This window comes from Eretmochelys imbricata, chromosome 2 (assembly GCF_965152235.1).
Source record: "Eretmochelys imbricata isolate rEreImb1 chromosome 2, rEreImb1.hap1, whole genome shotgun sequence".
Taxonomy (NCBI): Eukaryota; Metazoa; Chordata; order Testudines; family Cheloniidae; genus Eretmochelys; species Eretmochelys imbricata.
Genome location: NC_135573.1, coordinates 213,761,732 through 213,780,103, shown reverse-complemented (window position 1 = coordinate 213,780,103; position 18,372 = coordinate 213,761,732). Strand labels below are relative to the sequence as shown.

The 18,372-nt window shown below is 42.7% G+C and overlaps 1 protein-coding gene across 3 annotated transcripts in view; it reads right to left on the bottom strand.

The window, feature by feature from the left end:
- The window catches only part of CRPPA (CDP-L-ribitol pyrophosphorylase A), a 191,090-nt gene that overhangs the window by 155,882 nt on the left and 16,836 nt on the right, over positions 1-18,372 (bottom strand). The gene's annotated exons all lie outside the window — the stretch shown is intronic.

The following is an 18,372-nucleotide window of genomic DNA, read 5'->3' as shown; positions in this document are numbered from 1 at the left end:
ATTTAGCCCTTTTTCTTAAAAGCACTTTCCCCAAATTCTATCCAGTTGTTATTAAGGGTAACATCCTACTTCATCTGTAGACTCAAGACCATGAGCTAGCAGAAATGGCACGGTTCCACAGCAGAAAAGTAGGAGAGCATGATTTCGGGAACCCTACTAAAAAGATCCTTGCTCTTGTGCCATTGCAGCTCCAGGTACCCCAGTGTACAGGTGAGGTTAGGGAATATGGTTCGGGTAGAAGATATGACTGCACAAACTCTCCCAGCCATTGTCCTCCTTGAAGTGCACCAGCTCCTGGGGCTGCAGAAGCTGGTATGGAACAGACGATTAGAGCTGTGCAAATAACTGACTTTTTGGTTTGTTGGGAGTTCCACATTTTTTTAATTGTTTCAGGTCAAACTAAACATTTCATTCAATCCAAAATTAAATGTTTCACTTCAGTTTCAAGCATTTAACTTTTTCAGTTTTTTAAATAAAACTGAAGACATTTTTTGAAATAGTCATTTTGAATTAAAAAATTCTAAACATTTTGTTTCAAAAACATCAAAATGAAACATTCTGACTTTTTCCTGGAAATTATTTTTGCTCCCTCTCTTTTCCCTCAGACATGAACAATTCAATGAAACCAGCACAAATTAGCAATACACTTCAGTTTTGCTGAATCTGCATTTTTAGTCAAAAAGCGTTGGCTGAAAAGTTTTGCCCTGCTCTAAATATTCTTTTCCTTGCAGAGAAGTCTAATGCCATGCCCGGTTAAGGATTTGACCGAGAGGAGCCACAAGCTTCATTTTTATTTTAAAAACAGAAGAAAAATATCTTAATTACCTTCGTTAAATCTGCAAGTTTCTAACTGAAACTTATTTTGAGAATGTAGAGCAGAATATCAATTATTCACATTAACGACTGGAAGACCCACTGTTAATTTCAGAATTTGATGAAACAGTGTGGCATGTCCAATTCTAATTGTACTTGATGTATGTGTATTGACCGCTTTTATCTATTAATCTGGAACCCAGGGACCAGACTGTTAGAAAAACTGGCATGAAACTGGGTTTGAAACATTGAGTGTGCTCCGAGAAAGACACTAAATATACTCTTTAGTCAGACAAAGAGAGGGTCCATTAGAATATGTGCAAGGAGTTCTGAACGATAGGGAACGATTTGTATGTTAAAATTTACTTAATTTCCTTAAGGTCTGTTTACCCAGCTGGGTAAGGACAATGGTGGAACTCACTGAAACTGGACATATGTGAATCTTAAACCAATATCAGGAAGGAAGTTATAATTGTGTTTATTCCTAACTGCAGAAGAGGGCTGTTTAATCAGAAACTTAATATACACTCTGATCCAATACTAACCAGCTGACACCAGGTTGTATATTGAATGGACTTTAAAAAGACAGGATGGCTTAAAGAAATGTAATATAAATGTATGACACCATAACTCTTCTAATGAGGTAACCTTTATCACTGCATTATATTGAATTGAGTAATTGAGGAAAGGACACAGAGCAAGAGATGTCAGAACCCACATTAGTTCTGAAAAGCTGGGAATAGAGAAGACTCTAGCAGAAACTGTTGATCCTTAATTGAGGTCATCTGGGTTTCCTTAGCTTTCTTCTTGTACATAGTTATATATTAAAGTCACAAGAATAAAAACTAACATTTCTTTTTATCTCTCTCTGTAAAATGCCAGTAAATACCACTATGATTTATTCTAAAATACACTGGATTCTGAACATTTAATCGGAGAAAAGTACTAATAAGGGTGTGAAAATGGGGGTGCAGGAGATCTGTCTGTACAACTTATAAATTCTGCTTGATATTATGAAATTGTTACTATGAAAATTGCTACAACTTAATAACCTATGTAAATGTGGAATCCACCATTGCTGGCAGGACCGCAACAGGTACACATCAGGCTGAGGACAATGGGGAGTAGTTAACTTTAACAATTGTGCTTTGACCTGACAATAGCTATGCTAAGGGAGTTGAGCACTTTAGGGTGTCTCTCTGAGAGTCCATTTATAACCTTTGGCTTTGGTCATCTGACTCTTTGTCCATTCCTCCTCCTGTCTTAAGGGTGAGCTGGGGAGGAATCAGAAGGCTAACACTTTTGGGCGTAGTTCTCGGAAATGGTGTGTTTAAGCTACCGGGGGAGCAGGAGGGGCAGAGGTAGTGTTGACAACCCTCTGGGACTGGCCTGGAGTCTCCCGGAATCATCACTGATCTCCCGGTGACTGTTGAAAGCAATCCAGGAGATTTTAATAGGATATTTAAAGAAAATGACATTACATCAAGTTGGGGGGGAAAATCTCCTGGAATAGCTTCAGTCACAGCTGGCAACCCTAGGCAGAGGGGGAAGTGTCAGCATTTTCCAAGGGCTGGGCAGGAGACTGCATGGCTGCAGCTGTCAGTACAAGATGCTGCATGGGGGATCTGCACCCAGAGAGTGTACCTAGGGACCCTAAAACAGGGACAGTAAGTAGGCTCTGTTCAGATGCCAGAGGCTTAAAACCCAGGGATTCAATGACTGGATCACGTCACTACAGTCTGGTGAGCTGCATCTGTGACAAAGGGTTTTCACAGAAAATGGAAATCTGGGTTCAAAAAAGGCAGTGAAAGGAGAGAGTGAGTGCGAGCGAGTGAGTGCGCATGTGTGTCAAAACCATGGAAAGGCTGCAATTTTTCAAATGAGCAGCATCCAAAGAGGGGCTGAGGATACCAGTGCAGACAAAGGAGGATCAAACAACCAAAGGGAATGATATGGCTGGAATGCTAAATATCACCTAGTAATTTGGGCATTTTCTATCTTTCATGTTATTCTTCCAAGTGAGTTGATGGTGCTTGGCAATTAGCACAAAATCTCATTTTAGAAGACATCAGAAAACCCCCTCAAAAAGCCATTTCATAAATAGGGATCCCTGCCCTACTGTGGAGTGTTCTCTTTTCTCTTGGGAACAGCTTTCTATTCTTATTGTTTCACATCTTCAGATCTGTTCTTGACCCAGTCTTGCACCTGTTTGCAGTTTAGAAAAGAAGCACCTGTTTGAAAATAAATAGTTTCCAAAAGCCCAGATTCTATACAATAGGGGAAGAACAGAAGCACTTCTTCATTTCCATAAAATTCTGAGTTTCCTACCTTATCACGTTTCAGAGTAGCAGCTGTGTTAGTCTGCATTCGCAAAAAGAAAAGGAGTACTGATGGCACCTTAGAGACTAACCAATTTATTTGAGCGTAAGCTTTCGTGAGCTACAGCTCAATTCATCGGATGCATTCAGTGGAAAATACAGTGAGGAGACTTATATACACACAGAACATGAAAAAATGGGTGCTATCATACACATTGTAAGGAGATGTCTGTCTCTCCAGTTTGACTCCCATCCTAAACAAGGGCTTGAAACAGAAGGGGGTCTAATGCTTTTAAGCAGCTCTATGAATCAGCTGTGTCTTTGCCTTCTGAAGTCTCACAGCCTCTTCTCATACCCGTTGGTCTTCTTGTCTCTGCTCTTTGTAGATTCTCACTGCCTTTCTCCTCTCTGGCTTCTTTCCCCTAAAATGCTGCATCATCAACACACACTGTGTGAGTTCAGTGCGCACACTCTATGCACATGGAATTGGAGAGACCTCCTTCATCAGGCCTACACTAATTCCTACTCACATCTCCCCTACATAGACTACCTTATTTATGGGAGACCCAAGTATAAAAACCAAAGAAAGACTTGATTCTACATGCTAATACTGTACATGAAATCTATTGGCTTGACTTTCAGGAAATGACCTACTCCTCATTGTTGTACAAACACAGCAACTCATTTTTATGAGACAGAATGAGATGCAATGCAGATCAGAAGGCAAGTTCACGCCCTAAAGCTGATAAACTCTTGAACAATGGAGTTGCACCTGTTGTTAAAATGACAAACTTCAAAGAAACTTTCAGCTGGTCCCTGGAGCCTCCTTTAATGGTTCCAGAAGGAGCCATAAACCTGCCATTCCACAAGACAGAATACAGCAGAAGAATTTACAAATCATTTTATTATCCTTGTTCCACTCACTAAACACACACTGTATCCAGAAGTATAGTCAAGCTATCATGAGCTACTATTTAAAGTGGTCAACATCACAAACTAAATAACTGACAGCAATTACTACACATTGGTATGACCGATGCTGCCACACAGGGGTATAAGACCCCACTATGTCCCTGCATGGCCTCCCCACTGGGGAGAAGAGTAAGGAGAGGCTGTGCAACACAGTATTTCCCCAGCCACACAAACAGGCAGTGGAAGAGAAAGGGCATAGCCTTAACTCCATCCCTCAAATGCTCTGGCAAGCCCAAATGAGCCAACTCTGTGAAATAGTAATCTCCTACTGATATGGGCAGCTTATTACCTTCAGGAGCAAAGGGGCAGCAAGAAAGGAACCAAGCCATATGCATAGAACACATGCCTAAGTGCAGGGATTGGACAATTTACCTGACACCACTATTCCAAAGGCTAAGCCTACTAGTCGGGAGTGAAAACTCTCTCTGAGGCCACTCCACTTTTTGCTAAAGGTCACATTCCCTTCAATTTAAAAGAATAAAACTGTTTTGTGTTTTTATTTTGGGGTGGGGCGCAGGACAATAGGGGATTGGATTGTAACATACTGTTCATCTACTTTCTATTTAATAAATGTTAAAAGGATGTAACTTCCTTCTAAGGCTGACTGAATAGCAGGAAAAAAAGTCAGAAACATTGGTCAACAATTTTTCCACTGACCGTCTGAGAAGTTATTTGCTGAGTAGTATTTTACCAGCTATGTCAATAAAAAAAATTGATTCACGAGGCACATAAATTGTCATATGGCATCAGGCTCCAAGGATTTATTGGAGAGACGCTATGGCGCTGTGTATTTCCCCAGTACAGAGCAGTGGAGCACCTCTCCTATGCACATGTGAAGTTCCACAAGGGGAGAAAAGGAGGAGGTGGCTTCACAGCAATTTAGGAGGTGCTCAGAAGCATTGCTCCTCTCCTGCAGGACATCAAGAGCTGCAAGGAAGAATCTCTTTGCACCTTGGGCCTGAGAGAAAACCAACTAAGGTTAATTAAAAAGAACAGGAGTACTTGTGGCACCTTAGAGACTAACAAATTTATTAGAGCATAAGCTTTCATGGGCTACAGCCCACTTGATCGGATGAACAGAATGGAATATAGTAAGAAGATAAATATATATACATACAGAGAAGGTGGAAGTTGCCATACAAACTGTAAGCGGCTAATTAATTAAGATGAGCTATTATCAGCAGGAGAAAAAAAGTTTTGTAGTGATAATCAAGATGGCCCATTTAGACAGTTGATACGAAGGTGTGAGGATACTTAACATAGGGAAATATAATCGAGATGTGTAATGACCCAGCCATTCCCAGTCTCTATTCAAACCCAAGTTAATGGTATCTAGTTTGCAAATTAATTCAAGCTCAGCAGTTTCTCGTTGGAGTCTGTTTTTGAAGCTTTTCTGTTGCAAAATTGCCACCCTTAAATCTTTTACTGAGTGGCCAGAGAGGTTGAAGAATACGCAAAAGAATAAATGGACACAAATCTGACATCAGTAATCGTAACATTCAAAAACCGGTAGGAGAACACTTCAACCTGGTACTGGCTGGGTCATTACACATACCGAATCTATTTCCCTATGTTAAGTATCCTCACACCTTCGTGTCAACTGTCTAAGTGGACCATCTTGATTATCACTACAAAAGTTTTTTCTCCTGCTGATAATAGCTCATTTTAATTAATTAGCCTTTTACAGTCTGTATGGCAACTTCCACCGTCTCTGTACGTATATATATATATATATATATATATATCTATATCTTCTTACTATATGTTCCATTCTATGCATCTGATCAAGTAGGCTGTAGCCCACGAAAGGTTATGCTCTAATAAATTTGTTAGTCTCTACAATGCCACAAGTATTCCTCTTCTTTTTGCGGATATAGACTGAGCCCTGGTCTACACTAGGAGTCGAGGTCGAATTTAGCAGCATTAAATTGATTTAACCGTGCACCCGTCCACACGACAAAGCCCTTTTTCTCGACTTAAAGGGCTCTTAAAATCAATTTCCTTACTCCACCCCCGACAAGGGGATTAGCGCTGAAATCGGCCTTGCTGTGTCAAATTTGGGGTACTGTGGACGCAATTAGACGGTATTGGTCTCTGGGAGCTATCCCAGAGTGCTCCATTGTGACCGCTCTGGACAGCACTCTCAACTTAGATGCACTGGCCAGGCAGACAGGAAAAGGCCCGCAAGCTTTTGAATTTCAATTTCCTGTTTGGGCAGCATGGCAAGCTGCAGGTGACCATGCAGAGCTCATCAGCAGAGGGGACCATGATGGAGTCCCAGAATCGCAAAAGAGCTCCAGCATGGACCGAATGGGAGGTATGGGATCTGATCGCTGTATGGGGAGAGGAATCCGTGCTATCAGAACTCCGTTCCAGTTTTCGAAATGCCAAAACCTTTGTCAAAATCTCCCAGGGCATAAAGGACAGAGGCCATAACAGGGACCCGAAGCAGTGCCGCGTGAAACTTAAGGAGCTGAGGCAAGCCTACCAGAAAACCAGAGAGGCAAATGGCCGCACCGGGTCAGAGCCCCAAACATGCCGCTTCTATGATGAGCTGCATGCCATTTTAGGGGGTTCAGCCACCACTACCCCAGCCGTGTTGTTTGACTCCTTCAATGGAGATGGAGGCAACATGGAAGCAGGTTTTGGGGACAAGGAAGATGATGATGATGAAGTTGTAGATAGCTCACAGCAAGCAAGCGGAGAAACCGGTTTTCCTGACAGCCAGGAACTGTTTCTCACGCTTGACCTGGAGCCAGTACCCCCGCAAACCCACCCAAGGCTGCCTCCCAGACCCGCCAGGCGGAGTAGGGACCTCTGGTGAGTGTATCTTTTAAAATACTATACATGGTTTAAAAGCAAGCATATTCAATGATTAATTTGCCCTAGCATTTGCAGCTCTCCTGGATCTACTCCCAAAGCCTTTGCAAAAGGTTTCTGGGGAGGGCAGCCTTATTCCATCCACCATGGTAGGACACTTTACCACACCAGGCCAGTAGCATGTACTCGGGAATCATTGTAGAACAAAGCATTGCAGTGTATGTTTGCTGGCATTCAAACAACATCCGTTTTTTATCTCTCTGTGTTATCCTCAGGAGAGTGAGATTCATGGTCACCTGGTTGAAATAGGGTGCTTTTCTTAAGGGGACATTCAGAGGTGCCCGTTCCTGCTGGACTTTTTGCCTGTGGCTGAACAGAAGTATTCCCCGCTGTTAGCCAAGGCTAAGGGGAAGGGGGGAGGGGCTAGCCACGTGGTGGGGGGAGGCAAAATGCGACCTTGGAATGAAAGCACATGTGCTATGTATGTAATGTTAACAGCAAGGTTTACCCTGAAAGAGTGTACCCATTGTTCTATAAAATATGTCTTTTTCAATACTACTGTCCCTTTTTTTTTTCCTCCACCAGCTACATGTGTTTCAAGGATCACAAGATCTTCTCCTTCCCAGAGGCTAGTGAAGATTAGAAGGCGAAAAAAACGCACTCGTGATTAAATGTTCTCTGAGCTCATGCTGTCCTCCCACACTGACAGAGCACAGACGAATGCGTGGAGGCAGACAATGTCAGAGTGCAGGAAAGCACAAAATGACCGGGAGGAGAGGTGGTGGGCTGAAGAGAGTAAGTGGCGGGCTGAAGAGAGGGCTGAACTGAAAGGTGGTGGCAGCGTGATGAGAGGAGGTAGGATTCAATGCTGAGGCTGCTGGAGGATCAAACCAATATGCTCCAGCGTATGGTTGAGCTGCAGGAAAGGCAGCTGGAGCACAGACCGCCACTACAGCCCCTGTGTAGCCAACCACACGCCTCCCCAAGTTCCATAGCCTCCTCACCCAGACGCCCAAGAACGTGGTGGGGGGCCCTCCGGCCACACAGCCACTCCACCCCAGAGAATTGCCCAAGCAACGGAAGGCTGGCATTCAATAAGTGTTAAAGTTTTAAACTTTTAAAGTGCTGTGTGGCCTTCTCCTTCTCTCCTCCACCACCCCTCCTGGTGCTTCTCTCCTCCACCACCCCTCCTGGGCTACCTTGGCAGTTATCCCCCTATTTGTGTGATGAATGAATAAAGAATGCATGAATGTGAAGCAACAATGACTTTATTGCCTCTGCAAGCGTTGATCAAAGGGAGGAGGGGAGGGTGGTTAGCTTACAGGGAAGTAGAGTGAACCAAGGGGCGGGGGGTTTCATCAAGGAGAAACAAACAGAACTTTCACACCGTAGCCTGGCCAGTCATGAAACTGGTTTTCAAAGCTTCTCTGATGCGCACCGCGCCCTCCTGTGCTCTTCTAACCGCCCTGGTGTCTGTCTGTGACTAACCAGCAGCCAGGCGATTTGCCTCAACCTCCCACCCCGCCATAAATGTCTCCTCCTTACTCTCACAGATATTGTGGAGCACACAGCAAGCAGTAATAGCAGTGGGAATACTGGTTTCACTGAGGTCTGAGTCAGTAAACTGCGCCAGCGCACCTTTAAACGTCCAAATGCACATTCTACCACCATTCTGCACTTGCTCAGCCTGTAGTTGAACAGCTCCTGACTACTGTCCAGGCTGCCTTGAGCCATGGCATTAAGGGGTAGGCTGGGTCCCCAAGGATAACTATAGGCCTTTCAACATCTCCAACGGTTATTTTCTGGTCTGGGAATAAAGTCCCTTCCTGCAGCTTTTGAAACAGACCAGAGTTCCTGAAGATGCGAGCATCATGTACCTTTCCCGGCCATCCCACGTTGATGTTGGTGAAACGTCCCTTGTGATCCACCAGTGTTTGCAGCACTATTGAAAAGTACTATTTATGCACTCGCCGGCTTGGTGCTCCGGTGCCAAGATAGGGATATGGGTTCCATCTATGGCCCCACCACAGTTAGGGAATCCCGTTGCAGCAAAGCCATCCACTATGACCTGCACATTTCCCAGGGTCACTATCCTTGATATCAGCAGATCTTTGATTGCGTTGGCTACTTGCATCACAGCAGCCCTCACAGTAGATTTGCCCACTCCAAATTGATTCCCGACTGACCAGGAGCTGTCTGGCATTGCAAGCTTTCACAAGGCTATTGCCACTCGCTTCTCAACTGTGAGGGCTGCTCTCATCTTGGTATTCTTGCGCCGCAGGGCAGGGGAAAGCAAATCACAAAGCTCCATGAAAGTGCCCTTATGCATGCGAAAGTTTCGTAGCCACTGGGAATCGTCCCAGACCTGCAACACTATGCGGTCCCACCAGTCTGTGCTTGTTTCCTGGGCCCAGAATTGGCGTTCCATGGTATGAACCTGCCCCTTTAGCACCATGATGCCTGCATTGCCAGGGCCCATGCTTTGAGAGAAGTCTGTGTCCATGTCCTCATCACTCTCGTCACCGCACTGACGTCGCCTACTCGTCCGGTATCACTTTGCCAGGTTCTGGTGCTGCATGTACTGCTGGATAATGCGTGTGATGTTTAATGTGCTCCTAATTGCCAAAGTGATCTGAGCGGGCTCCATGCTTGCCGTGGTATGGCGTCTGCTCAGAAAAAAGGCACGGAACGACTGTCTGCCATTACTCTGACGGACGGAGGGGCGACTGACGACATGGCTTATAGGGTTAGCTTACAGGGAATTAAAATCAACAAAGGGGGTGGCTTTACATCAAGGAACAACTTGATCAAAAACATCAAAAACAACTGTTACATCAAAAACAACTGTCACACAGAATGGCCCCCTCAAGGATTGAACTCAAAACCCTGGGTTTAGCAGGCCAATGCTCAACCCACTAAAGCTATCCCTCCCTCTGGTATTTCAGGCAGGACTTCACGGAGGGAGGGAGAAAGGGGGGAGCAAATGAATACAAAACAAATCTGGTCTATTTCTTGTTTTGATCCACTCCACCTATCTTTTACATCTTTGGCTGGCAGCAGACGGTGCAGAAGGACTGCAAGCCATCCACATCTCCTGGCTGCTCGGAGGAAGACGGTGCAATAGGACTGCTAGCCATCCACATCTCCTGCCTGCTCACCATAAGATGGTAAAATAGGACTGCCTGCAGGACTAAAGAGAATGACCTGGTCGAGTCACTCCTAATTTAGTCCCTGCACCCATATCTGCCCAGGTGCTCCTGACCGACCTTACTGAGGCGGCCAGGAGCACCTCGGACATGATGAGGATTGTTTTCAGGCCTATTGTACCGTCTGCTGCCAAAAGGCAATGGGTTGCTGCTGCTGTGTAGCAATGCAGTACCGTGTCTGCCAGCACCCAGGAGACATACAGTGACAGTGAGCTGAGCGGGCTCCATGCTTGCCGTGGTATGGCGTCTGCACAGGTAACTCAGGAAAAAAGGCGCGAAATGATTGTCTGCCGTTGCTTTCACAGAGGGAGGGAGGGCCTGATGACATGTACCCAGAACCACCCATGACAATGTTTTTTTGCCCCATCAGGCATTGGGATCTCAACCCAGAATTCCAATGGGCAGCGGGGACTGCAGGAACTGTGGGATAGCTACCCACAGTGCAACACTCCGGAAGTCGACGCTAGCCTGGTACTGTGGAAGCACTCCGCCGAGTTAATGCACTTAGAGCATTTTGTGTGGGGACACACAAAATCGACTATATAAAAACTATTTCTAAAAAACCGACTTCTATAAATTCTACCTAATTTCATAGTGTAGACATATCCTAACACAGCTGCTACACTGAAACCTGAGGTTAATTAAGAGTCTTTACAGTGATTTCAGCAAGCTTTGGAAGCCCTTACAATGTATGCAATAGAAGTTCCCACAGATCTGGGCTCCTTGAGTGATGTGTGAGTAGGCGCCCTACATGAATACTATCTAATAAGGTACTGGGACCCAACTTTCTCCGCTGCCTATGTATAAAGCAACAATTGTCACCAAGCATTTTATTAAGCATATAATTTTTCTCCAAATCCTAGTTTCTTCAGTGCATCACAGTGGCCACTGCTGAAAATTCATCCCTCAGCATACATTTATTTTTCCTTCAGTTGATTCAATTTGTTCTCTGACAAATTCATCTTATCTTCAGACTCTTGCTAATTACGAACATAAGGATTTTTCTTTGAAGCCTATTGAAAACTACAGTTATTCATTAAATTAATTAGAGTCGACCTTCCAATTCTGAGAATGAAGCTTCTACTTTGACAGGTTTCAGAGTAGCAGCCGTGCTAGTCTGTATTTGCAAAAAGAAAAAAAGAGTACTTGTGGCAACTTAGAGACATCGGATGCATCCGATGAAGTGAGCTGTAGCTCACGAAAGCTTATGCCCAAATAAATTGGTTAGTCTCTAAGGTGCCACGAGTACTCTTTTGCTTCTACTTTGAGTTAGAGAAGGGATAAAAATCAGGTTTATAATCAAATCTAGTTGCAAATTTAACTACAGACAGAGGGACAAAGAGAGACTCTTTCTCGCTGTAACATAATTTTTCCAATAAATAGAAATGACAGGTTTTTCCTTTTATTTTAATTGTAAACATTTTTTGGTGATACTGTTTAAAACGTTGGCAATGAGATATTGCTATGGGCTTTGGATTGCTGCCTTCTTCAGCTTCTACCATCCCCAGCTTTTACTGGCAATGAAGAATTTGTTTCTAGGAACATATAATTTTACTTATAAATTTCCCCCAAAAAACATAAATGGATTTAATTGGTTACAAAGCTACATAATAAGGGGATTGTTTCAGAGAATTAATTTATTAAGCCATAATTTATTATTTTTGGATAAGCTGAACATTTTGAATCCTACAGGCAAATAACAAACTGATTAGTAAATGTAATAAAGTAATTTATTTGTCTGACAAGTAGAATTAAGGAGTGCAATCCCCTATTTGATCAATTGCCATTTTAAGAACATTAAAACTTCATACAATTACACTATCTATATGGTATGCAGATGAACAACAGTGTAGTATTATCCTTATTGCATTAGTGATTTAATGTTTCTGCCAGATTTTATATCAGTAAAGCTTTGACACATAATGTAAGAGGAAATAATTACATTCTGTTATGAAATACTGAGGAGTTGACTCCTGCAGATATGGTAAGAACATGATTACAAGAGAGAATAGGAGAGGGTAACTTCTCTCTGATATTCTGAAACTGCAAGTGTCAATTTTGAGATGGAGAGTCTACGGCTGTCCAGTGATTTCCTCAAAATGAAGTAAAAAGAAAAGGAGTACTTGTAGCTCACAAAAGCTTATGCTCAAATAAATTTGTTAGTCTCTAAGGTCCCACAAGTACTCCTTTTCTTTTTGCAAATACAGACTAAAACGGCTGCTACTCTGAAACCTGTCAAAATGAAGTGTAGCTGTTAGATAAAGGTAACTTCTCCCCTCCCCACGCCGCAACTAGGGGAGTTTGCCAACTTCTATTCCAAAGGCTTCTGTTACACAATCTGAAGGTCCTTTCAGGTCCTCAGATGCTCCTATGCTGACAGGTCGCAAGGGAAGCCAAGAGCTTCTTGGGTCAAATTCTCTGCTGGCATAACTCGACTGAGTTAAGTGAAGCTATGCCAGTTGAGAAAGTAGCTGTTCTATTATTTGTTCCTGGTCAGGAGGCATATTTTTAGAAACATACAGAAGTTAAATACATGAAAGTGGGCCAAAACAGCTCCTCTTCCTTGCTGCTCCAAACAAAGAACATAAGAACGGCTATACTGGGTCAGACCAAAGGTCCATCTAGCTCAGTATCCTGTCTTCCGACAGTGGCCAATGCCAGATGCCACAGAGGGAATGAACAGAACATCAAGTGATCTATACCCTGTTACCCATTCCCAGTTTCTGGCAAACATCCCTGCCCATCCTGGCTAATAGCCATTGATGGACCTAACCGCCATGAACGTATCTAGTTCTTTTTTGAATCCTGTTATAGTCTTGGCCTTCACAACATCCTCTGGCAAGGAGTTCCATAGGTTGACTGTGTGTTGTGTGAAAAAATACTTCCTTTTGTTTCTTTTAAACCTGCTGCCTATTGAAAGACACTAGACAGCCACGGAGCAACTTATAAATATCTAAAATAGACTGGATATACATTAGAAAAGGAAGACTATGTCAGACACGGGAAACAGATGATTACGTGGGCAAGCCCAGAGCAGTAGCAAATTGGGGATTGGTTATCTACTGTCAGGGGATGATCAGACAAACCAGGGCACATTGACTGGTGAAGAAAATGTTTATAAAGGTTGCCTTTGTCCTGTACCCAATTTATTTGGAAAGATTATGCAGCTAGATACTATAATCACCCTAGAAGAAAATTAGTGAGAAAAAAAAATCATCCACTGTATCACAAACATAATATTACTCAGTTGTAAATGAAGTGTCTGAGTTTATTTCCTTTAGCATTAAGTGGGAATTTAAACATTCAAAACAGTAAGAGTCTGATGACAGGACAGAATAGATCCAAAAATATCCTTCACATAAACAAACACAAACACATTTAGAAAACAAAAATGCTAGTCTCATTGCAACATCAATCTTATCTGAAAGTTCACATCACAATAAATAATCCCATGCTTCTATCACTATTAGAAATAACCTTAAGTTAAAATAGCAGATTTACAAAAACACTGTGTTAATTATGTGATCAGGATCTGAATAATCATTGATGATCATTTTAAAAAGACATTTGAATTTATAATGGGAAAGGATTTTTCAAGAAGAAAAGGAGAAAGGACCCCTGTGATGAATCACTGTTATCACTTCATTTGGTGGTTAAACTCATTGAAAGATAGCAGACTCTCCAGAACAAAGACTGAGACATGTTTTCCACTATACTGTAACCCACATTTGCCTCCTTCCCCCTAAAATTGTCACAGAAGACTACTTTTCCACTTAAATTTTGACATGTGTGGAATGTGGCCAGCAAGCAATATTTTCCCAAGTTTAAGATGATTAGGAAAATTATGTTGAGATATGGGACTCAAGAACAAAATGACAATCATATTTGGAAAGTTCTAGTGCTTTTTGTCATCACCTATCTCAAAAATGGCTTGTGTTAGAAATTTCAAATTGGGTACATTGGCAACCTCTAATGGACAGGAACAATTCTGGAAATATATTTACTGGCAAATCAGGCAAGCCAACTAGAATGTAAGGCTCCAGCAGACTTTAAAAGTCTCCAAATGACTGGTGCAGATCCTAAACGACGAGATAACTGGCTCTGTGGATGAGGGGAAAGCAGTGGACATGTTGTTCCTTGACTTTAGCAAAGCTTTTTACATGGTCTCCCACAGTATTCTTGCCAGGAAGTTAAAGAAGTATGGGCTGGATGAATGGACTATAAGGTGGATAGAAAGTTGGCTAGATTGTCAGGCTCAACGGGTAGTGATCAACGGCTCCATGCCTAGTTGGCAGCCGGTATCAAGTGGAGTGCCCCAAGGGTCGGTCCTGGGGCCAGTTTTGTTCAATATCTTCATTAATGATCTGGAGGACTATGTGTGGACTGCACCCTCAGCAAGTTTGCAGATGACACTAAACTGGGAGGAGAGGTAGATACGCTGGAGGGCAGGGATAGGATACAGAGGGACCTAGACAAATTAGAGGACTGGGCCAAAAGAAATCTGATGAGGTTCAACAAGGACACGTGCAGAGTCCTGCACTTAGGACGGAAGAATCCCAGGCATCGCTACAGACTAGGGACCAAATGGCTAGGCAGCAGTTCTGGAGAAAAGGACCTAGGGATTACAGTGGACGAGAAGCTGGATATGAGTCAACAGTGTGCCCTTGTTGGCAAGAAGGCCAATGGCATTTTGGGATGTATAAGTAGGGACATTGCCAGCAGACCGAGGGACGTGATCGTTCCCCTCTATTCGACATTGGTGAGGCCTCATCTGGAGTACTGTGCCCAGTTTTGGGCCCCACACTACAAGAAGGATGTGGAAAAATTGGAAAACGTCCAGCAGAGGGCAACAAAAATGATTAGGAGACTGGAACACATGACTTATGAGGAGAGGCTGAGGGAACTGGGATTGTTTAGTCTGCGGAAGAGAAGAATGAGGGGGGATTTGGTAGCTGTTTTCAACTATCTGAAAGGGGGTTCCAAAGAGGATGGATCTAGACTGTTCTCAGTGGTAGCAGATGACAGAACAAGGATTAATGGTCTTAAGTTGCAGTGCGGGAGGTTTAGGTTGGATATTAGGAAAAACTTTTTCACTAGGAGGGTGGTGAAACACCGGAATGCGTTACTTAGGGAGGTGGTGGAATCTCCTTCCTTAGAAGTTTTTAAGGTCAGGCGTGACAAAGCCCTGGCTGGGATGATTTAGTTGGGGATTGGTCCTGCTTTGAGCAGAGGGTTGGACTAGATGACCTCCTGAGGTCCCTTCTAACCCTGATATTCTATGATTCTAAACTGTCACAAAAGCAAAAGTAGTCGAGTCTATTTCATCTCTTACTAATGAAGACAACCTACCAAAGTATAAGCCGATTGCCATGGAGCTTTATGTATTTGGATTTATAATCATAAATATACTCTGGGAGCTCTTACATAATGTAATGTTCATAAAACATATTTTAACAAATGGCTCGTCCCACTCCTACAAGTTAAGAAATGCCACAACTCACTTCTAAGACTGATACACCACTGCCACAGCTCCAAATACAGCTACTACTTCATGACTTCTTTTCCTTTACCCCACTCCCCAAAATGGACAGGCACCAGGGGAATTTTATTCCCAATATACTCCTGCCACTCTAGTATCCCAGTGCCTCATAGTCATAAACAGATTTTATCCTCACAACAGCCTTTTGAGATAGGGAAGTTATCATTTCTGTTGTACTCATGAGGAACTGAAACATACGGTTGATTTGCCCAAGGAAGTCTGTGGTAAATCAGGAACTCAACCCAGATCTCCTGAGTCCCAGTTCAATGCCCTACCTACTACACCAACCTTCCCACCTGCATCAGTGCTGTCAATGCCCTTGCCCTGCTACCTGAGTCAACACAATTTTCATCAACTACTCCCTGACGAAATGAAGTCCAGTAAGGGGAAGTCTCTGTAAGATCTTTGTGGAAACTCCAAAAAATGTGAGGAATCTGAGGCACTGCCATTGTGAGGATCTTAGGCATCGCCATTTCCATGTCACTGAGTCTAAAGCATTAGGCCTCATCCTCTTTTCAGCAGTAGCCTTGTCTCAGTGGAAAAGACAGAAACGTACTGATGCTGCTGACCTTCTACTGTAATGTTCACTGCAGGGAACAGGTTGAACATGAGACAGTTTTGTCTTCAGCCATCAGAATGGGGAAGGCTGGTAGTAATAAAACTTTACAACTTCCCAAGCTGAGTGTAAGTATCCAAATATCAATATGCACCCAACTCATGAAGTAGATGCCTTCTGGTGTTGATGGTACTTGATCCCAGCAGTGGAGAAAGAAAAGGAAAGGAATCAGGCTCAAGAAAATGATGAAGAATTATAGAATATATGATTTTCATAAGCACCATTACAAAATTTCTATTCTGTCTCATGCACAATTTGGATACTGTAGAATTTAAACATTTGGGTTTCTGTTTTGCTTAACCTGAACTCTGAATTTCTTAGGTGAGTGATTTTTAAAAATTATTATGTTCTTGTAACAACTGTATTATTATTAATTATTATTTAAAACCATTACGTTACTGATATTTATTCTCCTCAACTCTAGTTCAAGACTTTTTTTGCCTATACAATATACAAATATTTAGAATTTTACACCATGATCCTGCAATCTGTTATGCACGTGAGGTCAGTGAGGCTCCACCTGAATACACCAGTCTACCCATGTACAATGAGTTGCAGGTCTAGGACCTTAATCTGGTAAAGAAAAAGGCCTGATCCTGCTAAGTGCTGAAATAAATGGCAGTTGAGATCACTGAACACCTCTCAGAATCAGTGATCAAAAGAATAAAGCGATGACCCAACATGGTTAAATATAGAGGTATGTAAAAATGCATTTTAATTTTCCCCATGTGTGACACTTAAACCACGGACCATGTAAAAATCAGTTAATACAGAAGGTTACACTATGCTAATAATCCCATATTAAAGTATATGATACGTAAGTGAAACAAATCATAGCAACGTATGACAGGGCACTCACCCTCACACTGACAGAGAGGAGATTAACAAGCTCCCCTGGGCCTGTTCAATTCCAATGTGGGGCACCTGCAAGGCTGGTGAGGATGGGAGGGGCTTAAAGGGAAAAGCTGCCACAGGAAGGGGTGGTGAACAGGAAGAGGCTAGCCTACCTTAGACTGGTTTGCTGAAAGTGAGATAACAATCCTCTCTGCTCCTGAAGCGGCAAGAACCAGCCACAGAGCAGTACACCCCATAAGGAGAGGCTAGACCCCATTTAGACTAAGACCAAAGAGTAGACCCAAGAAGACTGCATGAGTTCCAAGCCACCCTTACCTCTCTTTATTTTCCCATTAACTCTCCTCTCCTCTCCCATACGGGAGGAGAGGGGAGAGGAGTCTTCTTTTGTTTGTTTGCTCCAAGAACCCGCTTGGGGGAAGGACAAAAAGACAGCATAAAGACCTGAAATGGAGCCTGGAGGGGACTTGAGGGGACCCCTGCCCCCCTAGACAAGTGGTAATATAATGTGTTCACATGTAGAACTTTATGTAGCAATGCAGAAAATACAGTACTTTAATACTTTTCAGATGCATAACTGAACATAGTTTTACTATATGACTGTTGAATAATAATGTTAGGAGTTCCGTTAAAAATACAGGGCCGAGTCCTGCTCACCTTACTCACAGTCATAGTCCCCAATAATTTCATTGAGATTACTTAGAAAATTACAGATCATGTCCTCCATGCTTTGTCTATGCATCAGATTAAAATCTGTCATATTTTAATTCCATTTAACGGATATTTATAAGATGTCTCCTATAAATCCTAACAGCATTCAGAAATATCCTGTTTTTAATGTACTAATGATTAGTGACTAGGAAAACACAGGTACTGCAAACAAAAACTGTATTAACAGCATCAGACAAAGCTCAAGACAACAAACATAAAAACTATTTTATAAAGGAAAACAATAGAAATAATGATCTCCAAAACAGGCATTTCCTGGCAGTTAATGACCAGGTGTGTTTAGGGCTTGCGGCTGATCATTAACTAACTGTTAGCTAAACTCCCTGCCATTTACTGCTTAAAGAAAAGGAGTATTTGTGGCACCTTAGAGACTAACAAATTTATTTGAGCATAAGCTTTCGTGAGCTACAGCTCACTTACTCCATCAGATGCTTAATTATTCCCATCAGCATAAGATCTCAATTTCATTGTATCCACAGAAAACAGCAAACACTGATCTACAAGACT